This window comes from Halyomorpha halys, unplaced genomic scaffold (assembly GCF_000696795.3).
Source record: "Halyomorpha halys isolate HHAL.00 unplaced genomic scaffold, Hhal_1.1 Scaffold2879.1, whole genome shotgun sequence".
Taxonomy (NCBI): domain Eukaryota; kingdom Metazoa; phylum Arthropoda; class Insecta; order Hemiptera; family Pentatomidae; genus Halyomorpha; species Halyomorpha halys.
In genome coordinates this window covers 33,130-42,042 of record NW_027105383.1, presented here as the reverse complement: position 1 = coordinate 42,042, position 8,913 = coordinate 33,130, and positions in this window count along the sequence as shown.

The window sequence follows — 8,913 nt, the reverse complement described above, 5'->3', positions numbered from 1 at the left end:
TAATCGTTCTGAGGCTTGTGCTGGGTCGCTATGCTTGGCTAAAATGGTTGTGTCGTCGGCATAAGTGGCCGTGAGAGTGTGTTCCATTGTGGGTAAATCGGAGGTATACAAAGTGTATAATAATTATTTATGATGTGAAAATTAGTGTTCAATCACATTATAATGCACCATTTACTTCAGTAAAAAAATCAAAATCTTTTAAAATGTGTACATAGAAAATAATTCAGTTTTTTAGCATTGAATAAAAAAAATATATAATTTTTTAATCAAAATATTTATTTATTCCCTTTGAATCTCGTATAACTGAGCCAATGGTTAATGTAATAAATATTTGGATTTAAAAGATTCAAAGATTCAAGTTAAATTCAAATTAGGTTAAACTACCAAATTAATCAATATTGTAACCCAAATAATTACAAAATATATATGTTTTTTTATATCAAATAAATCATTTGTGGAATTAAAGAATATGCATTTAAAAATATAACACACCTGATTAACATACACCATAATACACCTGACCCCACACCTGCCCTGCACTGTTGCCACATCTGCCATCCGATGTTGCCACAGTGACCATCTCTGAGTACTTGACCCCATCAAGCACACTCAACACCAGCTATTACGTCACAAAGACTTCCCCTCGCCCTAACAAGGATGGTCAATGACTTCAAGGTCAAACCAGAACCTACTATAGCACTCCTCAATGTCATTTCCTTCGTGTTCATGCTCAAATCGCCATTCTATACTACTGTAGTACTATCATACTAGAGATATACGAAAATTAAAAACATATTGTATTAATTTAATATAAGTAGTAATTTGGCTTGTATTAATTGTCAATTGAGATTAAACATACACACACTCATGAATTAAAGTAACAATTTTTTCTATTATTTTTAAGGCTACTACGTTTACTGGATATATAATGAAATGATTAGCAATAAAGTAAAGTTCACTAATAGATGAAAATTGTAATATTTTGTAATTTTACCATGAATTATCATTTAATTTCCTAAAATCCAAGCTACTAAATTAGGATTTAGGGAAACTTGACAGAAACTGGATAATGATTTTTTTTATACTTGTATTCAAGAAAAAGAGATTATTTGTCTAAGAAAACATATACTAATCTAATGAAAATTAAAGTATTCTTGCTGTTTTCATGAGTTGACAGGCTTAAAATATCTCATGTACACCCTAGTTTACCTCAGCTGAACTGATGGACAGTAAAATAATGTAAAGAATTTTACAAATAAGTAAAATTTCTCAACTTCTAGTAGTAATAATTCTTTCTCACTAGAATCATTTTTATTGATGTTAAACTTTAAAAATATTAAATTTTCAATTATCTCTTAAGAGAGATTATATTAATATTATATTAAGATATAAGAAACAAAAACATCATATACATATATTTCATATTAATACGAAATACAAGGTTTTGAAAACTATGTCTCATCTAGTCTTTGATTTACCTAGATATTCCCCAAATTTTAATTCAATACTTTCAACGATTATTGATTATTTCTGAGGTATCATTTTAACTTGGTTATTTTAAGATGGAACAATGAATTTAAAAGTATTGAATCCCTTCCGAAAACATTCATAGAATTGTAAATATACTTCATATTAATATAAAACATAAATAATAACTGAAAATATACCCAATACAGATAATGTGAATACCTTTCAATTCATAGTATATTAAAAAAAAAAGTTCTTTGTGGTAAATAATAATGGATAAACATGAGATTAAATACACATCGTATTGATGGTTTTATTATAATTACAAGGAAGATACATGGAAAATACCAGCAAATGATTTAATCATTATTACAAATGATACTGAAGTTATTATAGCTCTCATTATTTAAACAAATGCAGATCCTTAAATAATTACATTACGAAACTGTTATTAACAATAGCAACTCTGTATACCTCAATATTGCATGATATTAATTAAATAAATTTGGTTCAAATCACTTCTAAATTATATGAAATATATAAAGCTGGCAAACAGACATTGTTATTATCAATATGTAATAATTAACAATAAATTCCATAATCATTAACAGTAACATGGGGACAGATGACTGTATGAACTGTATTTTGGAATGCTTAATAATTCTCATGATAAATAAAGATAATTATAAATAAATTAAAAATGAAATAATAAGTAAATGAATGAAATATCTTTAGCTTTTCCAAAAAACGTATACAACAGAGAATTCTCAAGAGTAAAACATGGCCATAACTTTGGTACACCTACTATCTACTAGATAGAAAACAATACTGTTCTTTGAGCATAATTTTATCAACTTAGCACTTGTGGCCAGTTATGTTACTCACAATTCGAAAACAAGAATGTCCAAATCAATAGCCTTTGGTCACTGATCAAAAATGAGTAACTTTGTCAAATATGACAGAAATAAAATAAAATAAATAAATAAAGATGAAGGAAGAAAAACTTATAGATTAAAATAAAATAATGTAAAAAATAAATAAATAAAATACTTTTATATACACACACGCATACGCACGCACAAGCATGCCTCATGCATTCAAGCTAACACACTCACATGCAAACATAAATAAATATAGTTTTAATATATGAAAAGAAAATAAGGGTCAAATGTGAACTTTTAAAATGAAGACAATGGTAATACTTTTAAATATCAATGTTACATTATTTTTTAATGAAAAGATCTGGTTATATACCTTTAATAAATGTTAATATTCTTCCTAATTGTTATAAAAAAAAAAATATTTACACATATAAAAATAATACATATTACATCTTTTTATATTTTAAAATAATACATTAATATCTTTGTTAATCACAAATAATCCTAAAGTATTTACAGTCTTTTAAAATTCAAAATAAAATACTATAAATGTGACTAAATGCATTTTTCATATTACAATAATAATAATATTTGTAACTATAATAATAAAAATAATTAATGCTATAACAATAAGGACATGTAAATGACTACAGATGATATTTTATTGATATGCCTCATGCATTCAAGCTAACACACTCACATGCAAACATAAATAAATATAGTTTTAATATATGAAAAAAAGATAAGGATTAAATGTGAACTTTTAAAATGGAGACAATGGTAATACTTTTAAATATCAATGTTACATTCTTTTGCAGGGCATAAAGGTCATCAAAACGAAATAAAATCGATAATTGAAGAGCTGCGAGAAGAAAATATTGTATATTAATGTACATATTTTTATAATCAGTTTCAGTATAATCATGACGATAAGCAAGTTCGGAACCCACATATCAAAAAAGCATTCAAAGTACAAAACACCTTATTTTCCATATAACTTATTAAGGTCTGAAAAGCATATCGATGCAAGCCAGTTACGAATAATCAATATTGCAAATCCAGTCGCTGCTCACGACGCTGCCAATAAAGTATATCGTGATACTCTAGGAGTTACCTACACTGATTTGAAAAATTGGCCCGGTAGGTATATAGATGGAAAAAGAAAAAGGCTCGTAAACTTTGCCGCTCCAATAAATAAATATGATGTTGTCACCAAAGAATTTTTAAGCAGCGTTGCCTTAACTTTAGTTGGAAATATATATGACTCTCTTGACAAGAGAATAACAAACGTAGGTGAGCCTGAGAAGGAATCTGATGCGGTCACACTCGGTTATCTTAACAAAATACTCAAAGAGAAGTTATAGATGGATACATTATCAAAAATAAAAAGGACTGTTGTAAATGAATTACATAAGCCAGCACGCAAAAAATACCCCAGGCGAAAGACAGTTTTGAAAGGTATAAATGACTTGTGGCAGATAGATCTAGTAGAGATGATACCTTATTCAGGAGAAAATAAAGGGTACACATATTTATTGACAGTTATCGACTGTTTTCCCAAATATGCTTGGGCCACGCCTCTAAGGCTGAAATCAACGGACTATGTGACTAAAGCTATGGAGAGTGTGTTTCGTTCGAGTAGACAAACTCCGAAAAATATTCAAAGTGATCAAGGGAAAGAATTTTACAACTCAAAGTTTAATTCTCTGATGAAAAAATACTCTATTAATCATTATTCTACTTTTTCATCAATGAAGGCTTCCATTGTAGAAAGGTTTAGTAGAACATTAAAAGGGAAAATGTGGAAAGCCTTCAGCATGCAAGGAAATTACAAATTTTTAGATATCCTACCTCAAATTTTACAAGAGTATAATTCATCATTCCGTAGGACTATAGGTCGATGCTCACCATAATAAAGTAGAGAAATATTTGCAAAATAATGTCTATTCTTCATTGACTATATCAAAAGTAGTACGAAAGCAGAAATTTGAAGAAGATGATTTTGTCAGAATATCTAAACAAAAATCCATATTTTCAAAAGGATATTTTTCAAATTGGTCAAGTGAAATTTTTAAGATAGTCAAGATTCAAAAGACATATCCTTACACTTATTTACTGGAAGATCTGAAAGGACAACCGATTAGTGGTGCATTCTAAGAAGAAGTGCTACAAAAAATGAAATATCCAAATATATACTTTGTAGAAAAGATTTTAAAAAGAAAAGGAAATAAATTGTATAGAAAGTGGCTGGGATTAGAAGAACGCAGCAGGATTGACAGGAAGGATATTGCATAATATTGTGAAAGAAACAAACACTTACTCTTATAATAGACATTTATTATTTTTTTACAAAAACTGTATACATTATACTTATTGTTTTTATTTATTTATTGTTAGTCTACATTTAAAAATTAAATCTAGTACTTGAAAATTGTTGTTCTTTTTAACCTACGCTTATTCTAAGCAATTAATAATAATACTACAATAAGACATTAAATTGATTTAAAATCCTTTTTTCATTTACAATACAAATTAAATTTAAGTTGTTTTTTTATTCATTAAGGCTATAGTGACCGTAAGGGAGTGTTTGCATTCCATCGCTTAATGTGCGCCTTTTGTCATCAAATGAGCACAATGACTTTTTATTTATTAGTGACGTTTGAACGTTATGTTTTTTAGATTGGATTATATAAAACGAAGAATATCCACTTTTACTTTCTTTATGTGTGTTTAAGTAATCGTTAAAAGAAAATCGTTGACAGCTGATTTTTTTATTCCCTTTGACTTTTTAACCGTTATAGCTTTGTTTGTTATGTAAGAATACATTTTAAGGTCTCAACACGACAAATTCCACTATAGGATCTCCAAAGGTTTCATCTTTCAACAGACCAACTACTTTTTTGTTTTTTGCAGAATAACAGAAATGAGAAATAGGGAAATTGCTTGTATCAAAATATTTTTGTAACTCTCCGAATATATGAGAAGATGTGTATCTTCCGTCCTAATATTGTATAAAAATGAATCGGTGCCTGTATAGCATAAGGTAACATTTTCTATAGCATATTTTTTCAAGAAAACATTATAGTGGTAATGATACATCAAAACTTTGCTCAATTCTAGCACGGAGAATCTTACATACAACGGTTTATATAAAAAAAAAAATACTGCCTTTTTCCACCTATAATTCTGCTTTTAAAATTTGGTTTGTTTATTTGACGAAATAATGATTTTTCATTGGCTACTATTTATAAATCGATTCTGTTACGCACGTTCTCCATAAATTTGCCAAAGCAACTGTTATACATCAATTTGTAAAAATCTGACTCGAATGTATTTTTTGCAGATGCCCGCATCTTTGAATTAATTTCTATGGATGGTGCTCACCAATTCTATTGTTTAAACTTCAGTGCTCTGTAAATTTTTACCCAAAGCTGTAAAGCTTGTTTTAAATTCACATAATGTGCTATATAACGTGTTTTGGGTTACAAAGTCGTTAATAGTTTAACAGTTTTTGTATTAGGTGGATTACTTTTTTCAGGTAAAAAAGGTAGTTGAGAATGATTATCATGAATTCCTACGGGGTATTCAGTATGAACATCTAGCATATAACCGGTTTCTGAATTGTTTTCCAGATCTAATACATTTACTTTTTCATCAGTCCATTCAAATTGGGCAAATGGCAGGGGAACGTTCATGACATAAACATAAAGATTCTTAACATCTACATATAATAAATAATTACTGGGTTTAGTGAAATCCTACTCACTTAAATATTTGTTCATATCATAGAAAAATGGTGATGAGCGAAAGCGTGAACATGAATTATTTTGTCGTAATCATAAACTAATTCGGTTTGATTTTCCGAAAGAAGATAAAATTGAATTTAAACATGTGGAATATACACAACCTATTATAATTGTAGTTGCAATGCAAACATTGAATCTCTTTTAATACCAATTTTGGGTCTTGTTCCTAATCCGTCAACATCTTGGAACAAAGCTGTTCATGAGCATCGTGCCTTTTCTGTTTCACTTCTGGTCAAGTCTGACATGTTTGATTTGAAACGGTTTGTTTATACGGGGGAAAACTGTAAGCTAGCGTTTTTAGAAAAACTCGAATCTATAGTTGTTGAAGCGGATAAAATATATGGTAATGCTCTTCCGATGGAAGAAATGAGCGAAGGGGAAAATAAAATATTTTATTCTGCTAAAGACTGCATATTATGTCAATACCCTTTAGATGAACACGATCGAGTGCGTCATCACTGTCACGACAGGAAAATGTATTGGAGCAGCACATAACGCATGTAATTTAAGAGCAAGAAAGCCTGATTTTATACCTGTTTTTATCCACAACTTACAAGGCTATGATTCTCATTTTATAATCCCTTTCTTGGGTCGCTGTGAAAATGTTTGTGCAATTCCTAGTAATTCTGAAAAATATATAAGTTTCCGTATAAAATTTAAAGGATGTAGAACAAAAATACGATTTGTTGACTCGTTTAAATTTCTATCATCGAGTTTGGATACATTAGTGAACAATTTACAAAATCAATTAATGAAATATTTCCCCAATTATGGCTAGTATTATTAATGATGAAAACAAAATTAAATCACTTACAAGGAAAGCTGTATTTCCATACAATTATTTTAATTCGTTTGAATGTCTAAATGAAACTCAACTACCTTCTAAAAAATCATTTTTTAATGAATTATCAAAAAAATTAGCGATATAGACTATGAGCATGCAAAAAGTGTGTGGGAAACGTTTAAAATCAAAACATTAAAAGATTATGTAGAATTATTTGTAAAAACAGATGTAATTCTGTTGTGCCAAGTTTTTTCAACCTTCCGCCTTCTCTGTCAACAAATTTATCAATTGAATCCTGCATTGTTCTTTACCTCAGTTATCATGGAATGCAATGTTAAAATATACCAAAATAAAATTAGATGTAATAAAAGATATAGATATAGTACAGTGTTTTGAAAAGGGAATAAGGGGAGGTATTTGTCAAGTCGTTTCCCGATATGCCAAAGCTAACAACAAATATTCAGGTGAGTAGGATTTCACTAAACCCAGTAATTATTTATTATATGTAGATGTTAAGAATCTTTATGTTTATGTCATGAACCTTCCCCTGCCATATGCCCAATTTGAATGGACTGATGAAAAGGTAAATGTATTAGATGTGGAAAACAATTGAGAAACCGATATGGAGTAGTAAATAGCAATAAATAAACATTTAAAAAAAAAAATTAAAGTCATCAATTATGGACAGGTATTTACACGAATTTTGTGCCTTATCCTGTGAGATTCTCTACTCAAACATTTCCCACAGTGAGAACAAATAAAATTCACATTGTGTTAGTACGGAATCCCCACAAGTAACCTCATGTCGCATTCAAATATCCCATCTTGTAAAAGACTTGCCACATTTGGCACAAATACATGAAGCTATTACTTGGAATTGCTGGCTATAAAGACAAGTTAATTCATGGATCATACAATCAAGATGGATGGGAAAAATCCTCTTCCAACCCTGTTACAGCACTTCTAGGGAGATGCCATTTCGTTTTAATCGGAAGAAAAAAATAACCTTCCTTAATTAAATAAATAATTTTAGTTCTTATTTGAAAAAAAAATTACTTCTTGAAAACCAAAAAACACTTTTAATACTAAAATAAACAGATACCTCTTGAGGTGAAAATAAATCTTTACAAAAAATAAATAAATTTATTTACTGAAATGAAAAAAGAACGTCTTCAATTTTTAAAAAAATCTACTTCTTGAAAGAAAGAATTATTGTTTTGGCTTCTAGAGTTCGGCTCTGGCTGTTGATAGCCACACATCGGGTCCACGTTATCCTCGTCTGTGGGCGGGTTATTTTGGTCCAATTCGATTGAAAATCGGCATAATGAGGCAAGGAAGTGATCTGCAGAGTTTTATGTAAATCAGATCTGGATTTTGAAGGTTAGAGAGAAAAGTAGCAGCGACATCAAGCCGGGGCCAGGCGGGCTGACGATCAAGGTCTCCATATCTTCCAAGATCACGTCGTCTGTTATCGGATGAGCCAACACATTGTATTATTATAATAATTTTTGTTTTCGTTTTGTATGTGTAGCTAGTTTTAGTGCTGTATTCTTCTTTCCCCTAGCCTGGGTGGGATTTTTTATTATATATATTATTCATGACAGGGGATGTTTTTGTTACTATATATCAAATTGTGATAAATTGTTCCACACATTAATATTGGATGCATGGTTGGAAGGCATTCAAGAGTTAATTGTACCAAGATTGTTTGGGGGAAAAGAAATGGATTTATAGCTCTGGTAAAGTTGTTAATTTTTTCTTCTTATCTTTTGGATCCTCTTTCGGGATTTCGTTCTATTTTGCAGTGAGAAAGTCGGTTTACTAGCATGGACAAACATTCTTTATTCATAGCATTGGTCAGATATATAGAAGTAATCACTTGGATTTCTTCTTTTATTAAATTTGGTTATCTGTTTTTCTAACCTGTTGTTTCTATATACATTATTATTTATTTGTTCCGAAAATCTAAATAAAT